We start from the raw sequence: 21,047 nt of genomic DNA, 5'->3' as shown, positions 1-21,047 counted from the left end.
GGTGATGTGCCCATAGGCAATCTCTTTGAGCACTCTCATCCCTCTTGAAAAATGCCAAGATAGTCACCCTGGGAAACAAGCGAAAAAAAACAGGTCAACGCCAACAACATAAAAAGAAGACTACGGCACCTAGTGCCGTCTCCCATTCAAGTACTAACTAGGCCCAACCCTTCTTAGCCTCTGAGATCAGAAGAGATAGGGTGCTTTCAGGGTGATGCGGCTGTAAGCGATCTCTTTAGGCACTCTCAACCCTCTTGACAAATGCCAAGATGATCACTTTGGGAAACAAGCGAAAAAAACAGGTCAACACCAACAACATAAAAATAAGCCTGCGGCATCTGGAAAACCCAGGCGGTCTCCCATCCAGGTACAAACCAGGCCCAACCCTGCTTAGCTTCTGAGACCAAACGAGATTGGGCGCTTTCAGGGTGTTGTGCTCGTAGGCAATTTCTTTGTGCACTCTCAACCCTCTTGACACATGCCAAGATGGTCACCTTGGGAAACAAGGGAAAATAAAACAGGTCAACGCCGACAACATAATGAGAAGCCTACGGCACCTGGTATTCCCAAGCTGTCTCCCATCCAGGTACTAACCAGGCCCATTGCTGCTTAGCCTCCGAGATCAGATGAGATTGGGCTCTTTCAGGGTGATTTGGCCGTAGGCACTCTCTTTGGGCACTCTGAAGCCTCTTGACAAAGGCCAAGATGGTCACCTTGGGAAACAAGCTAAAAAAAACAGGTCAAAACCAACAACATAAAAAGAAGCCTACGGCATCCAGTATTCCCAGGCGATCTCCCAATCAAGACACTAACCAGACCAGATCCTTCTATGGCACCTGGTCTTCCCAGGCAGTCTCCCATCCAGGTACAAACCAGGCCTGACGCTGCTTAGCCTCTGAAATCAGACGAGATCGGGTGCTTTCAGGTTGATGTGGCCGTAAGCATTCTCTTCAAGACACACCCAACCCTCTTGACAAACGCCAAGATGGTCGCCTTGAGAAACAAGCAAAAAAAACAGGTCAAAGCCAACAACATAAAAAGAAGCCTATGGGCTTACAGCGGACCCTAAGAGATGGGACCCACTAGCTCTGTCATGGTTCGGACGCTGTAATATGAACGCAATGCCACGACTTCTGTATCTACTACAAGCCTTACCTATCAAAATACCCCAGACTTTCTTTCATGCGGTTCGCTCAACCTTTATCAAGTTCCTCTGGCGCGGAAAACATATGCGTATTGGTAGGGCAATGCTGTTGCGACCGAAATTGCGGGGAGGTATTGGCTTCCCGGACCCTGCTCTATATTACACAGCGACGCACATGACACCGGTGGTTGACTGGTGCTGGTGTTCTGCCATATACTGTCCGGCCATGATAAAGTGTCTGCGCCGTACTGCGCATGCGCAGTACGGAGCAGACGAAGCTTCGGAAAATCTCCGAAGCCGAACGGCGCCTGCGCGGTGAGTGGAGGTGGTAGCCCCACCATCCAAGCGGACATAGGGTTGTGAATATTAGAGGGCCCCTCGCAGGCGAGCTTAGCTCGCCACGCTTCGGGCTCGGCCTCGCTGCGCTCGGCTCTTTTATATTCTTACTCTATGTCCACTTGGATAGTGGGGATAGAAACTGGACTCAGTGCGCAGGCGCCGTTCATGCTCGGCAATTTTCGGAATCTGTGTTGCTGTGTACTGCGCATGCGCAGCACACAGCGGACACTATCCGATGGGGGACCATATGTGATAGGACACCGGCATGGGGAACTGAAGCTATGGGTCAAGCTAGAGCAGGAGATGGTGCGGGTTCTACTGACTGGTCTGCCTTGGGCGGGGAGGCCATTGGAGCCCTGTGTGACTACTCACCCGTTAATTGGCCCCTCGCTCGCCGAGATGGATAGTTTTTTTCACCTTTCCCACCTGACTAACTTCCCTTCTCCTATGACCCCAATTATTGGACATCCTAGATTCCCTCCGGGCCTGTCTGACCAGGCCTTTACCAGGCAAGCCCCGAAAGGGCTTCTGAGAGCAGCCCTATTTCTTGGACCCACGGGCTTGATTCCCATGGGGACCATACTGCTAGAGCAAGTACCTGTTGCATTGGATAGCTGGAGAGCTAGACAGCTAATCCATTTCCTCTGATCACTACCTAACCATTCGTTCTTCTCTAGACAATTCCACCCCTTCGAGGAACTTTGCCTGGATGATGGCCCAGTTCGTGGTTTCCTCTCTAGGTCCTACCAAATCCTGACAGACGCACAATCCTCCACGGATCCACCCTTCCTAGCTAAATGGAAAAGGGACTTACAAACTACATTCTCCAAACCACAGAAGGACAGAATACTCTTTTTCGCCCATAAGTCGTCACTCTGCAGTAAATATCAGGAGATCTCATATAAGCTGATCACACGCTGGTATCGTACACCGGTGGTGTTGGCCAAAATATTCCCCGGTCAATCTGACCGCTGCTGTCGCTGCGGGCAACAGGCTGGCACCATTCTCCACATTTTCTGGGAATGCCCTAAATTACAAACATTCTGGCAGCCTGTCCTGAGACTCATCCACAAGTTCACAGACATTTCCTTAGCCAATGATCCCACAGCAGTTCTTCTCAATCTAACTCCTATGTCGAGAAAGCGTTATCATAAGTCCTTACTTAAACATCTCCTCAATGCAGCTAGGGCCTGTATCCCAAGTCAGTGGAAAGAGCAATCTGCTCCAATGGTGACCCAGTGGTTCGCAAGGGTAAATGATATTGAACGAATGGAAGACCTGACTGCCACAATGAGGGATAAAACGGAGGAGCATGGGAACAGATGGTTCTACTGGACCCAGTTTCGCTTTTCGGAAGAATACCTCCGCGAGACATAGTAAGCTCATGGTGATCGTTGGAGATCGCTGTTCCAAACGTTGGACAGCTGATGAGCTGGTGAGCCGAGGGCGTCTCTTGCTCCCTGGGAGGGGACCCCATCCTATCCACTCTACCCACGACACCCCCTTACCCCTTCTTTTCCTTTTCTGCCATTTCCTTCCCCAATCTTCTCTTTCCCCTTCTCCCTCCTTTCAGTTCTACTATTTCCCTTCTTAACTCAAAAAAGGGAAAAGAAAATGGTATGTTCCGACCCCATTTGACTACTACACAATACTCTTCCCCTATCTATGGATATCTAAACTCTTCGAGGATAGCAGGGCTAGTATCAATAATATTTTACGTGGTAGAGGATCCCAACGAGATGGAGCTTTAATCTCATCTTGATATGACCGCAAAGCTGTACACATGCTATTCTCCTCGGACTTCTTACCATTGGCTCTGATATCCATGCAATATGATCGTTTGTTTGTAACTATTTGTATCACACATTCTGTGAAGTTGCCTTTGCATTGTATGTTGCATACTACTAAATAAAAAAAAATAAAAAAAAGAAGCCTATGGCACCTGGTATTCCCAGGCGGTCTCCCATCCAGGTACTAACCAGGCCCGACACTGTTTAGCATCCGAGATCAGACGAGATTGGGTGCTTTCAGGGTGATGGGGCCGTAGGTAATCTCTTCGGGCACTCTCAACCCTCTTGACATACGCCAAGATGGTCACCTTGGGAAACAAGTGAAAAAAAAAAACAGGTCAAGGCCAACAACATAAAAAGAAGCCTACAGCACCTAGTATTCCCAGGTGGTCTCCAATCCAGGTACTAGCAAGGCCCAACCCTGTTTAGCTTCTGAGATCAGAGGAGATCGGGTGCTTTCAGGGTTATGTGCCCATAGGCAATCTCTTTGGGCATTCTCAACCCTCTTGACAAATGCCAAGATAGTCACCTTGAGATACAAGCGATAAAAAACAGGTCAATGTCAACAACATAAAAAGAAGAATACGGCACCTGGTATTCCAACGCCATCTCCCATCCAGGTACTAACTAGGCCCAACCCTTCTTAGCCTCAGAAAAGAGAATAGATAGGGCTCTTTCAGGGTGATGCTGCTGTAAGCGATCTCTTTGGGCACTCTCAACCCTCTTGACAAATGCCAAGATGGTCACCTTGGGAAACAAGCAAAAAAAAAGAAAACGAATCAACGCCAACAACATAAAAAGAAGCCTACAATAACTGGTAATCCCAGGTGGTCTCCCATCCAGGTACTAACCAGGCCCGACTCTTCTTAGCCTCCAAGATCAGACGAGATTGGGTGCTTTCAGAGTGATGTGGCCATAGGCAATCTCTTCAGGCACTCTCAACCCTCTTGACAAACACCAAGATGGTCACTTTGGGAAATAAGCGAAAAAAAAAACAGGTCAACGTCAACAACATAAAAAAAAGTCTACGACACCTGGTATTCCCAGGCGGTCTCCCATCCAGGTACTAACAAGGCCCGACTCTATTAGCCTCCAACATCAAACGAGATCGGGTGCTTTCAGGGTGATGTGCCCGTAGGCAATCTCTTCAGGCACTTTCAACCCTCTTGACAAACGCCAAGATGGTCACCTTGGGAAACAAGCAAAAAAATAAAAATAAGTCAGAAGCTAGAGACAATACGGCCCGAGTTCTCCATTTAATCCATGCGGCGCATGTACAGGGAAGGCCCTTGCTTATGTTGTCAACGGATGCGGAGAAGGCCTTTGACAAGGTGGCCTGGCACTTTATGCAGGCCACCCTGGAACATATAGGTCTTGGCCCCAACATGATGAGCTGGGTAATGTCGCTTTACTCCACGCCATCGGCAGCGGTACGGGAGACCGAGTGGTGCTCGGACTCTTTCCCCATCACTAATGGGACGAGGCAGGGGTGCTCTCTGTCTCCCCTAATTTTAATTCTGACACTGGAACCACTTATGTGTCACGTTCGGAATGACCCGAATATTACTGGCATATCCAAACCCTCGGCACACCACAAAATTGCGGCGTACGCTGACGATCTAATTTTTTCCGTCTCCAATCCACACATTTTGCTTCCCAAAATACTTGCGTCTCTACAGCGACACGGCAGCCTATCAAACTATAAAAACAATTGCGCCAAGTCGGCTGTATTGAATATATCGGTCCCGGATGGTGAGGCCAAGAGGCTCCGCTCCTCTTTTCCATTCTACTGGGCTGAAAAATCTATACGTTAACTGGGCGTTGACATCGCAGCCGATTTATCGCAATTGTACCTGCTTAATTTTGTCCCTCTCCTGGATAGACTGAAATCTAATTTGGGAAACTGGCATGCTTTAACACTGACCTGGTTTGGGCGCTGTAATGCATTCAAAATGATGGCCCTCCCTCGGATCTTATACATGTTCCAGACATTACCGATCCGGTTACCCCCAATTTTTTTCAGACAACTGCAGGTGCTGCTCCGGGACTTTATTTGGGCGCGCAAACTGCCCAAAGCCCGTTTGCAATTGCTTGCCAGACCAAAGGACAAGGGGGGTCTGGGTCTCCCAGATCTCAGACAATACTACAGAGTGACTCTGCTAGCGAGAGTCGTTGATTGGCATTGTAATGGCCCACACAAGCAGTGGGTGGAGATGGAGATTGAGGATGGATCCATTCCCCTATTGACCTCCCCGTGGCTCCTGTCCTCCCTACCAAAAGACCTCAGAGGTCACCCCGTAGTGGGAGCTACGTTGGCTGTTGTGCGGAGGTTGTTCCGCTGCACACACATTGCTCCCCTGCCATCACCAATGACTCCGGTTATAGCTAATCCAGACTTCCCACCGGGATTTACCAACAAGAAACTGCGACAGTTGACAGTGGTGGGGAAACAGCGTCTGGGAGAGGTGTGGCCCACGGGAGGGCTCCCGACCACGCAAACTGTCGCCGAGCTTTCTGACCCTCCGCTTGACTTGTTTAGTGCTTATCAACTTTGTCACTTTCTTCTGGCCATACAAAGGGCCCCCTACACTCCTAGAGACCTGACACTCTATGAATCCATCTGTCACAAAAGGGAACCTGTGCGACAAACCCTCTCCCTCCTGTACAACCTATTGAGTAGTCAGGAGGAGGAGTCGACCCCCACCATTTATCCACAAATGGGAGAGGGACTTAGGCATCACATTTACCCCACAACAGATAGGGAAGATCCTGACCTTAGTACATAAAGCTTCCATCGCAAACCAATATCAAGATACAAGATAGTCTCACGCTGGTATAGAGTCCCATACCTTCTGAATAAAATGGATAGATCGATCCCGGATGTTTGTTGGAGGTGAAATTCAGATATGGGGACCATGGGACACCTTTTCTGGGCATGCCCGACCTTGAGGAACTTTTGGGTTTCCAGTAGCGTGCCTTCTACACTTGACCGAACAGCCTGTTCGAAAATACAAAAAAACCCTCACGATGCAACTCCTGAATGCCGCCCGGGCCTGCATTCCCGCACTGTGGAGGCAGCCTCAGCCCCCATCCAAGGTGCTGTGGTATTGCAAAGTCAATCATATTCTCCGGATGGAAGAATTGACCGCCACCCTTCACGCACCCAAATAAAGTCCCGGAGCAGCACCTGCAGTTGTCTGAAAAACAATTGGGGGTAACCGGATCGGTAATGTCTGGAACATGTATAAGATGCGAGGGAGGGCCATCATTTTGAATGCATTACAGCGCCCGAACCAGGTCAGTGTTAAAGCATGCCAGTTTCCCAAATCAGATTTCAGTCTATCCAGGAGAGGGACAAAATTAAGCAGGTACAATTGCGCTAAATCCGCTGCGATGTCAACGCCCAGTTAACGTATAGATTTTTCAGCCCAGTAGAATGGAAAAGAGGAGCGGAGCCTCTTGGCCTCACCATCCGGGACCGATATATTCAATACAGCCGACTTGGCGCAATTGTTTTTATAGTTTGATAGGCTGCCGTGTCGCTGTAGAGACGCAAGTATTTTGGGAAGCAAAATGTGTGGATTGGAGACGGAAAAAATTAGATCGTCAGCGTACGCCGCAATTTTGTGGTGTGCCGAGGGTTTGGATATGCCAGTAATATTCGGGTCATTCCGAACGTGACACATAAGTGGTTCCAGTGTCAGAATTAAAATTAGGGGAGACAGAGAGCACCCCTGCCTCGTCCCATTAGTGATGGGGAAAGAGTCCGAGCACCACTCGGTCACCCGTACCGCTGCCGATGGCGTGGAGTAAAGCGACATTACCCAGCTCATCATGTTGGGGCCAAGACCTATATGTTCCAGGGTGGCCTGCATAAAGTGCCAGGCCACCTTGTCAAAGGCCTTCTCCGCATCCGTTGACAACATAAGCAAGGGCCTTCCCTGTACATGCGCCGCATGGATTAAATTGAGGACTCGGGCCGTATTGTCTCTAGCTTCCGACTTATTTTTATTTTTTTGCTTGTTTCCCAAGGTGACCATCTTGGCGTTTGTCAAGAGGGTTGAAAGTGCCTGAAGAGATTGCCTACGGGCACATCACCCTGAAAGCACCCGATCTCGTTTGATGTTGGAGGCTAATAGAGTCGGGCCTTGTTAGTACCTGGATGGGAGACCGCCTGGGAAAACCAGGTGTCGTAGACTTCTTTTTATGTTGTTGGCGTTGACCTGTTTTTTTTTCGCTTATTTCCCAAAGTGACCATCTTGGTGTTTGTCAAGAGGGTTGAGAGTGCCTGAAGAGATTGCCTATGGCCACATCACTCTGAAAGCACCCAATCTCATCTGATCTTGGAGGCTAAGAAGAGTCGGGCCTGGTTAGTACCTGAATGGGAGACCACCTGGGATTACCAGTTATTGTAGGCTTCTTTTTATGTTGTTGGCGTTGATTCGTTTTCTTTTTTTTGCTTGTTTCCCAAGATGACCATCTTGGCATTTGTCAAGAGGGTTGAGAGTGCCCAAAGAGATCGCTTACAGCAGCATCACCCTGAAAGAGCCCTATCTCTTCTCTTTTCTGAGGCTAAGAAGGGTTGGGCCTAGTTAGTACCTGGATGGGAGATGGCGTTGGAATACCAGGTGCCGTATTCTTCTTTTTATGTTGTTGACATTGACCTGTTTTTTATCACTTGTATCTCAAGGTGACTATCTTGGCATTTGTCAAGAGGGTTGAGAATGCCCAAAGAGATTGCCTATGGGCACATAACCCTGAAAGCACCCGATCTCCTCTGATCTCAGAAGCTAAACAGGGTTGGGCCTTGCTAGTACCTGGATTGGAGCCCACCTGGGAATACTAGGTGCTGTAGGCTTCTTTTTATGTTGTTGGCCTTGACCTGTTTTTTTTTTCACTTGTTTCCCAAGGTGACCATCTTGGCGTATGTCAAGAGGGTTGAGAGTGCCTGAAGAGATTATCTATGGCCCCATCACCCTGAAAGCACCCAATCTCGTCTGATCTCGGATGCTAAACAGTGTCGGGCCTGGTTAGTACCTGGATGGGAGACCGCCTGGGAATACCAGGTGCCATAGGCTTCTTTTTTTAATTTTTTTTTATTTAGTAGTATGCAACATACAATGCAAAGGCAACTTCACAGAATGTGTGATACAAATAGTTACAAACAAACGATCATATTGTATGGATATCAGAGCCAATGGTAAGAAGTCCGAGGAGAATAGCATGTGTACAGCTTTGCGGTCATATCAAGATGAGATTAAAGCTCCATCTCGTTGGGATCCTCTACCACTTAAAATATTATTGATACTAGCCCTGCTGTCCTCGAAGAGTTTAGATATCCATAGATAGGGGAAGAGTATTGTGTAGTAGTCAAATGGGGTCGGAACATACCATTTTCTTTTCCCTTTTTTGAGTTAAGAAGGGAAATAGTAGAACTGAAAGGAGGGAGAAGGGGAAAGAGAAGATTGGGGAAGGAAATGGCAGAAAAGGAAAAGAAGGGGTAAGGGGGTGTCGTGGGTAGAGTGGATAGGATGGGGTCCCCTCCCAGGGAGCAAGAGACGCCCTCGGCTCACCAGCTCATCAGCTGTCCAACGTTTGGAACAGCGATCTCCAACGATCACCATGAGCTTACTATGTCTCGCGGAGGTATTCTTCCGAAAAGCGAAACTGGGTCCAGTAGAACCATCTGTTCCCACACTCCTCCGTTTTATCCCTCATTGTGGCAGTCAGGTCTTCCATTCGTTCAATATCATTTACCCTTGCGAACCACTGGGTCACCATTGGAGCAGATTGCTCTTTCCACTGACTTGGGATACAGGCCCTAGCTGCATTGAGGAGATGTTTAAGTAAGGACTTATGATAACGCTTTCTCGACATAGGAGTTAGATTGAGAAGAACTGCTGTGGGATCATTGGCTAAGGAAATGTCTGTGAACTTGTGGATGAGTCTCAGGACAGGCTGCCAGAATGTTTGTAATTTAGGGCATTCCCAGAAAATGTGGAGAATGGTGCCAGCCTGTTGCCCGCAGCGACAGCAGCGGTCAGATTGACCGGGGAATATTTTGGCCAACACCACCGGTGTACGATACCAGCGTGTGATCAGCTTATATGAGATCTCCTGATATTTACTGCAGAGTGACGACTTATGGGCGAAAAAGAGTATTCTGTCCTTCTGTGGTTTGGAGAATGTAGTTTGTAAGTCCCTTTTCCATTTAGCTAGGAAGGGTGGATCCGTGGAGGATTGTGCGTCTGTCAGGATTTGGTAGGACCTAGAGAGGAAACCACGAACTGGGCCATCATCCAGGCAAAGTTCCTCGAAGGGGTGGAATTGTCTAGAGAAGAACGAATTGTTAGGTAGTGATCAGAGGAAATGGATTAGCTGTCTAGCTCTCCAGCTATCCAATGCAACAGGTACTTGCTCTAGCAGTATGGTCCCCATGGGAATCAAGCCCGTGGGTCCAAGAAATAGGGCTGCTCTCAGAAGCCCTTTCGGGGCTTGCCTGGTAAAGGCCTGGTCAGACAGGCCCGGAGGGAATCTAGGATGTCCAATAATTGGGGTCATAGGAGAAGGGAAGTTAGTCAGGTGGGAAAGGTGAAAAAAACTATCCATCTCGGCAAGCGAGGGGCCAATTAACGGGTGAGTAGTCACACAGGGCTCCAATGGCCTCCCCGCCCAAGGCAGACCAGTCAGTGGAACCCGCACCATCTCCTGCTCTAGCTTGACCCATAGCTTCAGTTCCCCATGCCGGTGTCCTATCACATATGGTCCCCCATCGGATAGTGTCCGCTGTGTGCTGCGCATGCGCAGTACACAGCAACACAGATTCCGAAAATTGCCGAGCATGAACGGCGCCTGCGCACTGAGTCCAGTTTCTATCCCCACTATCCAAGTGGAGATAGAGTAAGAATATAAAAGAGCCGAGCGCAGCGAGGCCGAGCCCGAAGCGTGGCGAGCTAAGCTCGCCTGCGAGGGGCCCTCTAATATTCACAACCCTATGTCCGCTTGGATGGTGGGGCTACCACCTCCACTCACCGCGCAGGCGCCGTTCGGCTTCGGAGATTTTCCGAAGCTTCGTCTGCTCCGTACTGCGCATGCGCAGTACGGCGCAGACACTTTATCATGGCCGGACAGTATATGGCAGAACACCAGCACCAGTCAACCACCGGTGTCATGTGCGTCGCTGTGTAATATAGAGCAGGGTCCGGGAAGCCAATACCTCCCCGCAATTTCGGTCGCAACAGCATTGCCCTACCAATACGCATATGTTTTCCGTGCCAGAGGAACTTGATAAAGGTTGAGCGAACCGCATGAAAGAAAGTCTGGGGTATTTTGATAGGTAAGGCTTGTAGTAGATACAGAAGTCGTGGCATTGCGTTCATATTACAGCGTCCGAACCATGACAGAGCTAGTGGGTCCCATCTCTTAGGGTCCGCTGTAAGCCCATAGGCTTCTTTTTATGTTGTTGGCTTTGACCTGTTTTTTTTGCTTGTTTCTCAAGGCGACCATCTTGGCGTTTGTCAAGACTGTTGGGTGTGTCTCGAAGAGAATGCTTACGGCCACATCAACCTGAAAGCACCCGATCTCGTCTGATTTCAGAGGCTAAGCAGCGTCAGGCCTGGTTTGTACCTGGATGGGAGACTGCCTGGGAAGACCAGGTGCCATAGAAGGATCTGGTCTGGTTAGTGTCTTGATTGGGAGATCGCCTGGGAATACTGGATGCCGTAGGCTTCTTTTTATGTTGTTGGCTTTGACCTGTTTTTTTTAGCTTGTTTCCCAAAGTGCCATCTTGGCCTTTGTCAAGAGGCTTCAGAGTGCCCAAAGAGAGTGCCTACGGCCAAATCACCCTGAAAGAGCCCAATCTCATCTGATCTCGGAGGCTAAGCAGCAATGGGCCTGGTTAGTACCTGGATGGGAGACAGCTTGGGAATACCAGGTGCCGTAGGCTTCTCATTATGTTGTCGGCGTTGACCTGTTTTATTTTCCCTTGTTTCCCAAGGTGACCATCTTGGCATGTGTCAAGAGGGTTGAGAGTGCACAAAGAAATTGCCTACGAGCACAACACCCTGAAAGCGCCCAATCTCGTTTGGTCTCAGAAGCTAAGCAGGGTTGGGCCTGGTTTGTACCTGGATGGGAGACCGCCTGGGTTTTCCAGATGCCGCAGGCTTATTTTTATGTTGTTGGTGTTGACCTGTTTTTTTCGCTTGTTTCCCAAAGTGATCATCTTGGCATTTGTCAAGAGGGTTGAGAGTGCCTAAAGAGATCGCTTACAGCCGCATCACCCTGAAAGCACCCTATCTCTTCTGATCTCAGAGGCTAAGAAGGGTTGGGCCTAGTTAGTACTTGAATGGGAGACGGCACTAGGTGCCGTAGTCTTCTTTTTATGTTGTTGGCGTTGACCTGTTTTTTTTCGCTTGTTTCCCAGGGTGACTATCTTGGCATTTTTCAAGAGGGATGAGAGTGCTCAAAGAGATTGCCTATGGGCACATCACCCTGAAAGCGCCCAATCTCCGCTGATCTCAGAGGCTAGAAAGGGTCGCGCCTTGTTAATACCTGGATGGGAGACCGTCTGGAAATACTAGGTGCGGTAGGCTTCTTTTTATGTTGTTGGCGTTGACTTGTTTTTTTTTGTTTGTTTCCCAAGGTGACCATCTTGGCGTTTGTCAAGAGGGTTGAGCGTGCCTGAAAAAATCTACTATGGCTGCATCATCCTGAAAGAGCCAAACCTCATTTGATCTCAGAGGCTAAGCAGGGTTGGGACCTGGTTAGTACCTGGATGGGAGAACGCCTGGGATTTCTCGATGCCATAGGCTTTTTTTAAGTTGTTGGCATTGACTTATTTTTTTTTTTTTTGTTTTATTCTTTTATTAAGTATAAGTAGAACAACATAAATATAACAGTCAACCATACAGCATGACCCAGGGTCACAATTACATGGTAACAAAAAATAGGCAGCCAAATAACTCTGGGTTCTCAGAGGGGAGTCCTAGAGTTTCATGCAGAAATGAGAGAAACCCCACCTCGGACATGTAGTACAGTATAACTAATGCAGCCCTGTTCGGACAAATGTAATCATGGAGAGCAACTGGGACCACAGCGAGCCAGCTTATCATGACCTATGTGAACCAGAGTAAAATATGAGCCGGTCGTGTCCAGAACCCTGGGGCTCTTCTGGGTCCCAAAGGCTAGTAAGGAGACAAGGCATAGTCAAAAGGGAGGACGGGGGAAGAAGAGAGTGCAAAGACGGAGAGAGAGGAGGGGGGGGATGGCGGCGGGGAAAAATAGAAAAATAAAGACGAAAAGGGAGGGGGGGGGGGATGCCACCGAGGGCAGACATGGCCTACGTAGGTAAACGTTAGATGTTCAGTCTTTTTCTGGGACAGGGGCGCTGCTCACCTCCCGAATGTAGTCTCAAGTACCAGAAAAATACCTCCAGGGCCTCCATGTAACACTAAATGCCTCTTCAGTGTTGTGAAGGGTGGCGGTCAATTCTTCCATCCGGAGAATATGATTGACTTTGGAATACCACAGCACTTTGGATGGGGGGCTGAGGCTGCCTCCACAGTGTGGGAATGCAGGCCCGGGCGGCGTTCAGGAGTTGCATCGGGAGGGTTTTTTTGTATTTTCGAACAGGCTGTTCGGTCAAGTGTAGAAGGCACGCTGCTGGGTTGTCTGCGATATCTACATTTCTGAGAGTTTTTATCGTCTCGGTCACCTCCACCCAAAAGTTCCTCAAGGCCAGGCATGCCCAGAAAATGTGTCCCATGGTCCCCGTATCTGAATTGCACCTCCAACAAACATCCGGGATCGATCTATTCATTTTATTCAGAAGGTATGGGACTCTATACCAGCGTGAGACTATCTTGTATCCTGATTCTTGATATTGGTTTGCGATGGAAGCTTTATGTACTAATGTCAGGATCTTGCCTATCTGTTGTGGGGTAAATGTGATGCCAAAGTCCCTCTCCCATTTGTGGATAAATGGTGGGGTCGACTCCTCCTCCTGACTACTTAATAGGTTGTACAGGAGGGAGAGGGTGTGTCGCACAGGTTCCTTTTTGTGACAGATGGATTCATAGGGTGTCAGGTCTCTAGGAGTGTAGGGGGCCCTTTGTATGGCCAGAAGAAAGTGATGAAGTTGATAAGCACTAAACAAGTCAAGCGGAGGGTCAGAAAGCTTGGCGACAGTTTGCGTGGTCGGGAGCCCTCCCGAGGGCCACACCTCTCCCAGACGCTGTTTCCCCACCACTGTCAACTGTCGCAGTTTCTTGTTGGTAAATCCCGGTGGGAAGTCTGGATTACCTATAACCGGAGTCATTGGTGACGGCAGGGGAGCAATGTGTGTGCAGCGGAACAACCTCCGCACAACAGCCAACGTAGCTCCCACTACGGGGTGATCTCTGACCCCCCTTGTCCTTTGGTCTGGCAAGCAATTGCAAACGGGCTCTGGGCGGTTTGCGCGGCCAAATAAAGTCCCGGAGCAGCACCTGCAGTTGTCTGAAAAAAATTGGGGGTAACCGGATCGGTAATGTCTGGAACAAGTATAAAATCCGCGGGAGGGCCGTCATTTTGAATGCATTACAGCGCCTGAACCAGGTCAGTGTTAAAGCATGCCAGTTTCCCAAATCAGATTTCAGTCTATTCAGGAGAGGGACAAAATTAAGCGGGGTACAATTGCGCCAAATCCGCTGCGATGTCAACGCCCAGGTAACGTATAGATTTTTCAGCTCAGTAGAATGGAAAAGCGGAGCGTAGCCTCTTGGCCTCACCATCCGGGACCGATATATTCAATACAGCCAAAGGTGCAATTGATTTTATAGTTTGATAGGCTGCCGTATCGCCGGAGAGCCGCGAGTATATTGGGAAGCGAAATGTGTGGATTGGAGACAAAAGAAATTAGATCGTTAGCGTACGCCGCAATTTTGTGGTGTGCCGAGGGTTTGGATATGCCAGTAATATTCGGGTCATTCCGAACGTGACACATAAGTGGTTCCAGTGTCAGAATAAAAATTAGGGGAGACAGAGGGCACCCCTGCCTCATCCCATTAGTGATGGGGAAAGAGTCCGAGCACTCTGAAAGCACCCAATCTCGTCTGATCTTGGAGGCTAAGAAGAGTCAGGCCTGGTTAGTACCTGGATGGGAGACCACCTGGGAATACCAGTTATTGTAGGCTTCTTTTTATGTTGTTGGCCTTGATTCGTTTTTTATTTTTTTTCACTTGTTTCCCAAGGTGACCATCTTGGCATTTGTCAAGAGGGTTGAGAGTGCCCAAAGAGTTCGCTTACAGCAGCATCACCCTGAAAGAGCCCTATCTCTTCTCATCTCTGAGGCTAAGAAGGGTTGGGCCTAGTTAGTCCCTGGATGGGAGATGGCTTTGGAATACCAGGTGCCGTAGTCTTCTTTTTATGTTGTTGACATTGACCTGTTTTTTTTTCGCTTGTTTCCCAAGGTGACTATCTTGGCATTTGTCAAGAGGGTTGAGAGTGCCCAAAGAGATTGCCTATGGGCACATAAGCCTGAAAGTGCCCGATCTCCTCTGATCTCAGAGGCTAAACAGGGTCGGGCCTTGCTAGTACCTGGATTGGAGACCACCTGGGAATACTAGGTGCTGGAGGCTTATTTTTATGTTGTTGGCGTTGACTTGTTTTTTTGTTTTTTTGTTTACCAAGGTGACCATCTTGGTGTTTGTCAAGAGGGTTGAGAGTGCTTGAAGAGCTCGCCTATGGCCACATAACCCTGAAAGCACCAGATCTCGTCTGTTCTCAGAGACTAAACAGGGTCGGGCCTTGTTAATACCTGGATGGGAGACCACCTGGGAATACTAGGTGCTGTAGACTTCTTCTCATGTTGTTGGCGTTGACTTGATTTTTTTGTTTGTTTCCCAAGGTGACCATATTGGCGTTAGTCAAGGTTGAGAGTGCCTGAAGAAATCTCCTACGGCCACACCACCCTGAAAGAGCCCAATCTTATCTGATCTCAGAGGCTAAGCAGGGTTGGGACCAGTTTAGTACCTGGATGGGAGACCGCCTGGGATTTCCAGATGCCGTAGGCTTCTTTTTATGTTGTGGCCATTGACCTATTTTTTTCCGCTTGTTTCCAAGGTGACCATCTTGGTGTTTGTCAAGAGAGTTGAGAGTGCCTGAAGATATTGGCTACGGCCACATCACACTGAATCTGTTCCATCTCATCTGATCTTGGAGGCTAAGCAGGGTCCGGCCTGGTTAATGCCTGGATGGGAGACCGCCTGGGAATACCAGGTGTCGTAGGCTTCTTTTTTTTTCAAATATAATTTTTTCTCCAAATAGGGGAAGACGGTCCCCCAAGTACATAATGCAACAGAGAAATACAGAGCAAAAAGCAGCTGAACAATACTTGATACAGGTATATTCGCAACTGTGAGTCTGCCTTCCATCAATCACAATGATTCGAGGCACGGATAAAGTACTGTACCAAGATCCAGGGTCACACAAACCCCAGGTCCCTCCGGCATAATCCATCCAGAGGGGGGTGTGGGGCCGTCATTCCCAATTTTCCACTCTTTCCAAAAGAGAGAGGGGGTGGAGGGGGTGAGAGATAGGGGAGGAAGGCCGAAAAGAGAAGGGTTGAAAGATCAGAAAAGGAGAAGAGGGGACGAGACACGATGGCAGCCACTGTCCAAGGGGCCAGTCAAGGAAAGCTCAGAGCACTAAGGCGATAGCAGGCGACATCCTTCTAGCGAGAATATAAAGGTATTCCAGATGTCTCAGGTTTGTTTAAAAAATTCTTGTTTACCTTGTGATGTGAGGATCAAGTCCTCCATTTTTTTTAATGTCCTCTATTTTCCTAAGCCAGTGAGTAATGAAAGGGGGGGAACATTTTTTCCAATAGAGAGGGATGCAGGATTTCGCCGCATTAATCACATGCCGTAAAATAGATTTTTTTGTACTTCTTAATGGGAATCTGTGAATGGTACAAGAGAAAGAATGCAGCCTCTTCCTGGATGGAGAAGTCTGTGAATTTTTGTGTCATGCATCGGATCTCTGTCCAGAAGTCCACCAAGCTGAGGCAGGACCAAAAAATGTGCAGCAACGTGCCCTCTTCTTCTCCACACCTCCAGCATATGTTCGAGGAAGAGGGGAAACATTTCTGCAGCTTTGATGGTGTCAAATACCACCTGGTGAGAAGTTTAAAATTCGTCTCCTGTATCTTCGTGCACAGCGACATTTTGAGAGCCAAAGTGATAATGCGTTGTCTCTGTGCTGGGGAAAATTAGCAATTAAGGTCCTTTTCCCAGTTGGCCAGACAGGTTAAGTGGGGGTAATCTGTTTGAGAGAGAATGTGGGCCAAAGGGCCTTCGCTCCTGCATAGAGTCTCAAACTCCGTCTGAGGGCGGGCGAACGTTTGAGGATTGGGGATGGAATGGAGAAAATGATGTCGTTGCGCCGCTCTCCAAAAAGGCAGTTGGAAAAGCCCTGTCGGATCTGTTAGGGTTGAGAAAGAAGGCCATTTTCCATCAATGACGAATTTAGACGCATTGTCTAGGTTGGAATTTCTAAGTGGGTCCCCAGTTCAAAGGTTGGATGGCCACGTATAGGGAATAGGGGGGAAGTCAAAGACGTGAGTGTGTTTTGGGTAGCAATCAGGTGACTGACTTTCAACTAAGCCCCTATAGTGGGATGTGACATAAATTCTGTGGGTAAATACTTATAGCACCACATGGCGCTTCTTAGCGGGATTCGGGAGTGAGCTTAGAAAATTTGTTTCGATTCCAGTCCAATACACGCCCCAGATGGGAGGCCAGGTAGTAGCGTCGCAAGTTAGGGAGAACCAACCCTCCCTGTTGTTTAGACAATGTCAGCTGTGACCGCTTAAGTCTGGGATTTTTGTGGGCCCAGTTAAATTGAGTGAGCAAGGATTGAGCTTGCTTAAAAAACAGGACTGGAATCTGGATCGGGAGAGCTTGGAAAAAATAAGTAAATTTAGGGAGTATGTTCATTTTAATGAGATTTCATCTGCTGAACCAGGAATGGAGGCCAGAATGCCACCCGTGAAGCAAACTGCGGATCTTAGTGACAAGGGGTGGGGGGAAGTTCAACATAAACGTACGCGCGATGTCCGGTGGAATGTAAGTACGTGAGTATATCTTACTTATCCATGCCAGCATCCGTTCACTCAGACCTATATGGCGAAGGACCGAGAACATTAATGTCCATTTGACCCGATCAAAAGCCTTCTCGGCATCAGTACTCATGAAAAGACAAGGGGTCCCAGATGACTTTGCTTTACGGATCAGGGTAAGCACCTTAGTGGTGTTGTCCCTATCTTCCCTGGTGGGAATAAAACCTAACTGGTCAATATCAGTACTCATGAAAAGACAAGGGGTCCCAGATGACTTTGCTTTACGGATCAGGGTAAGCACCTTAGTGGTGTTGTCCCTATCTTCCCTGGTGGGAATAATACCTAACTGGTCAATATGTATAAGGGACTACAAGTGATGTGCCAATCACGTGGCGAGGAGTTAGAGAATAGTTTTAGGACCGAATTTTGGAGGGAAATGGGTCTGTAGCTCCCACATAGGCCTGGGTCTTTGCCCTCCTTAGGTATCAACGAGATGTGGGCTCTAAGGGTATCCTCAGGAAAATCCCCATTCGAGCTCAGAGTATTAAATAAATTCACCAAGCGCGGGCCGAGAATAGGGAGGAAGGTCTTAAAGTATTGTGCGGTATATCCGTCAGGGCCCGGAGCCTTACCCACCTTCGGAGGTCCCACGGCCGTCTGGACTTCTTCCAGTGTGATCGGGTCCTCCAAGTACTCCCGTGATTCCGATGAGAGGGTTGGTAGACCAGAACCGGTTACATATCTGTCTATATTGTCCTGTCCAGACCCTGAATCGGGCAGGTTGTAGAAAACAGAGTAACATTTTTCAAAGACTTCGACTATTTGGGTTGGGGTAGAGCCCTCTGGCCATTCTCATCTATCAACTGTGGTATGTAAGAGCCAGATTTCAACTCCTTTACCGACCTGGCTAAGATTTTTCTGCATTTGTCCTCTGACTCCTACGTCAGTTTACGACAAAACTGGAGTGCCGCTTTCGCTTTATAATGGAGTAGGACAGCAATATGGGTATGGAGTGTCCCCAATTCAATCTCTAAGGTCCGTAAGGGGGTATGTTTATGTTTCGCTTCCACAGAGGCAAGTTCACGAAACAGATTAGCAAGCTGTTCCTTCCGTGTTCGTTTGATGCGCGCCCCGTGCCTGATAAGTACCCTGCGGAGTACTGACTTGTGAGCCTCCCAAATTATCCCCGGGTCACAGTCCTGCTTTAGTTTTCTTGGAAATAAAGGTCCAATTCCCTGGTCACATCTGCTAAAACTTCCGGTATCTGGAGCAGGCTCTCATTAAGGTGCCAGAATAGAGACCTAGGTGAGGGGTAGGGAGCGAGGAGCAAGAGGCAGAAGTGTCAACCGATGGCGAAAGGGGACATTAAAGTCCCCACCTAATATCAATTGGCCCTCCCGAAAGTCACATCATCTGTGCAGGGTAGTTCTGAGGAACGTGTCTTGGTGATCATTGGGAGCGTACACAGTGGCAAATGTAAAAAGGCGCTCTCCAATGTGGCCCCTAAGAAAAAGATATTGGCCCCCAGGGTCCACCAGAGAATCCTGGAGAACCCAGGGGAGCCTGCTAGAGATCAGAATGGAGAGGAGGGGTTAGTAGAGTGGTAGACCTTAGGGAAGGATCTCGACCATAGAAAGGGGAGGCTAGTATTTTTAAAATGTGTTTCTTGTATAAAGGCCACATCAGTACAGGATGTGTTCAGTTCTCAAAGGAGGATCCACCATTTTTCAGGGGAGTTCAGTCCCTTAACGTTTAGAGAGGTGACCTTGACTGAGTCTGCCATCGCTCCTCGGGGAGGGGGAGGGGGACATCAGAGAAAAGCAAAGAAAGTTGAACCAAGGTAGGTTTTGGGTAGGTAATGCATGGCGGGAACTAAGGGGGAGAAAGGAAGGGCAAATGGAAGGAAAGGTAAAGGGAAAAAGAGGCCGGGCACCTCAACCCCAGGGGGAGAGGGAAATTAAGGGTTGTCCGCACTCAACAGTACAGGAAGGGTATACTAAAACAGCACAATTATGCTATAGCGCTTACCAGATGTACACTGGGTTTAACGCGCTGTCCTACTTGGGTAATTGGGTAGACAGGTTGGAGAGGGAGCCCCCGAATCCTAGTCCCCCCAGCCCCGGCAGTGGTAAATGTCACGTCTGATACCGGTATGCAAATAAAAGACAATCAGTAACATCAAAGAAACAAAAAACAATAGTATAACCAAAACAGAGGTAGAGCATATAACTGTTAGCACTGAGGGGTCTCCTCGGCTCGCCCTAAACGTAGGCATGCACGAGGGAGCCCGTCACAACAGAAAAGGCATCACAGAATGGGATCCACCACCCCCCGTCCCATACCCCTAAAGTACATGCAGTCCCCGAACAAATGCATTTCTCCCTTTGGCAGATTGTCCTCTCCTTACCCCCTCTCCCCTGTCAACGCCCCGGGGGGAAAAGGGGCAGGGAAAGGGGGAAAGGGGGAGTGGAAGGGGGGAAAGGGGGAGGGAAAGGAGGGAAGGGAAGGGGGGGAAGTGAGGGGGGAAAAAGGGGAGAGGGGACAAACATGCGGAAATGTCAAGTCCTTTAGCGCACTCCCACCAGCAAACACCCGGACCCCATAAATTTCAACTCCTCCCCTCCATGGTCACCACATCAAGATGAAAGAGGAGCAGCCCTGATCGGTGCATGGAAAATCCGGCAGGCAAGGGGCTGGGGCCACCATCCCTCCATCCAACGGGAGACTTCACACGAGCAGCAGTCCTGGGGCCCGCCAATTAGTGTCTCTCCTGCATCGCCATCGGGGGCTGTGTAAAGCATCCAGAGGGAGGCTGGGACCGCCCAAACAGTAAGGGGTAAATCCTCCAGGGGGGTCCAGAGTCACCCTGGAGGGAAGCAGTGTCTCGTACCAATAGGCTCAATAAATAAGTCATCCAGGGTCCCCGAAAGCTGCAGAAGGCAATGTCGGCAAAGAGTAGATGGGAGCCAGAGGGGGGGACGAGGGGTGCAACCAGGTGGAGGGGACACATATGCGGGAATGTCAAGCCCTTCCAGTACAGCGCATTAGGTATCACTCAGACCCCCCAAAGTGCAAATCCCCCATCTAAGGTCAAGACTCCAGAAGGGAAGATGAGCCGCCCTGGTCTGTACATGAAAGAACCTGCTGCCAAGGGGTTGGGGCCATCATGCCTTCCTCCAATGGGAGATGCCACCGGCATGACAGCCCCGTGTCCTGTCAAGTGGTGCCCCTCTGACAATGTCGTTGTGGTATATGTGGAGCATCCAGGGAGAGGCAGGGACCACCCAAACAGTGAGGGGTAAAGCCTCCAAGGGGGACCGGTGTCAGACAGGAGGATAGCGGTGTCTTGTACAAGTTGGTTAATTAGACAAGTCATCCAGTGTGTTTCTGTGAGCAGAGGAAAGAAAGGTCGGTAAGGATTATGAATGGGTGGGGGCCAGGGAGTGCATAAAACTGCCACCAGATGACCGGGGCAGAGAGGGCAAGGGGATGAAAGTCATATCTGGTAGGTGGGGGCGGGGGTGAGGAGTGTCCCTCATATTACTCACGTTGGCCATACCTCAAAGCTGAGCGCTCTGCATACCCAGGACGTTCTTCTGTATAATCTAGCCTATCTGTACACATTAGTCGGTCCTCTGTATACACTAGTCTGTCATATATACACTAGTGTATATAGATA

General features: G+C 49.1%; 10 pseudogenes; 6 read left to right on the top strand and 4 right to left on the bottom strand.

Moving 5' to 3' along the window:
- Positions 1-545: 545 nt before the first annotated feature.
- Positions 546-664, bottom strand: LOC143937686 (5S ribosomal RNA; annotated as a pseudogene).
- A 2,749-nt stretch (positions 665-3,413) lies between these two features.
- Positions 3,414-3,532, bottom strand: LOC143936572 (5S ribosomal RNA; annotated as a pseudogene).
- A 102-nt stretch (positions 3,533-3,634) lies between these two features.
- LOC143937734 (5S ribosomal RNA) lies at positions 3,635-3,753 on the bottom strand (annotated as a pseudogene).
- A 322-nt stretch (positions 3,754-4,075) lies between these two features.
- On the bottom strand, positions 4,076-4,194 carry LOC143937471 (5S ribosomal RNA; annotated as a pseudogene).
- Positions 4,195-7,572: 3,378 nt separating this feature from the next.
- Positions 7,573-7,691, top strand: LOC143937543 (5S ribosomal RNA; annotated as a pseudogene).
- Positions 7,692-8,012: 321 nt separating this feature from the next.
- On the top strand, positions 8,013-8,131 carry LOC143936531 (5S ribosomal RNA; annotated as a pseudogene).
- A 101-nt stretch (positions 8,132-8,232) lies between these two features.
- On the top strand, positions 8,233-8,351 carry LOC143936326 (5S ribosomal RNA; annotated as a pseudogene).
- A 2,748-nt stretch (positions 8,352-11,099) lies between these two features.
- Positions 11,100-11,218, top strand: LOC143937684 (5S ribosomal RNA; annotated as a pseudogene).
- A 3,771-nt stretch (positions 11,219-14,989) lies between these two features.
- LOC143936861 (5S ribosomal RNA) lies at positions 14,990-15,108 on the top strand (annotated as a pseudogene).
- A 95-nt stretch (positions 15,109-15,203) lies between these two features.
- LOC143937048 (5S ribosomal RNA) lies at positions 15,204-15,323 on the top strand (annotated as a pseudogene).
- The last annotated feature ends 5,724 nt before the right edge of the window (positions 15,324-21,047 follow it).

This window comes from Lithobates pipiens, unplaced genomic scaffold (assembly GCF_037356315.1).
Source record: "Lithobates pipiens isolate NorthernLeopardFrog02 unplaced genomic scaffold, aLitPip1_a1.2 Scaffold_28, whole genome shotgun sequence".
In the NCBI taxonomy this organism is placed as follows: Eukaryota; Metazoa; Chordata; class Amphibia; order Anura; family Ranidae; genus Lithobates; species Lithobates pipiens.
The sequence above is the reverse complement of the archived record's forward strand: the minus strand, read 5'-3'. Positions and strand labels throughout refer to the sequence as shown.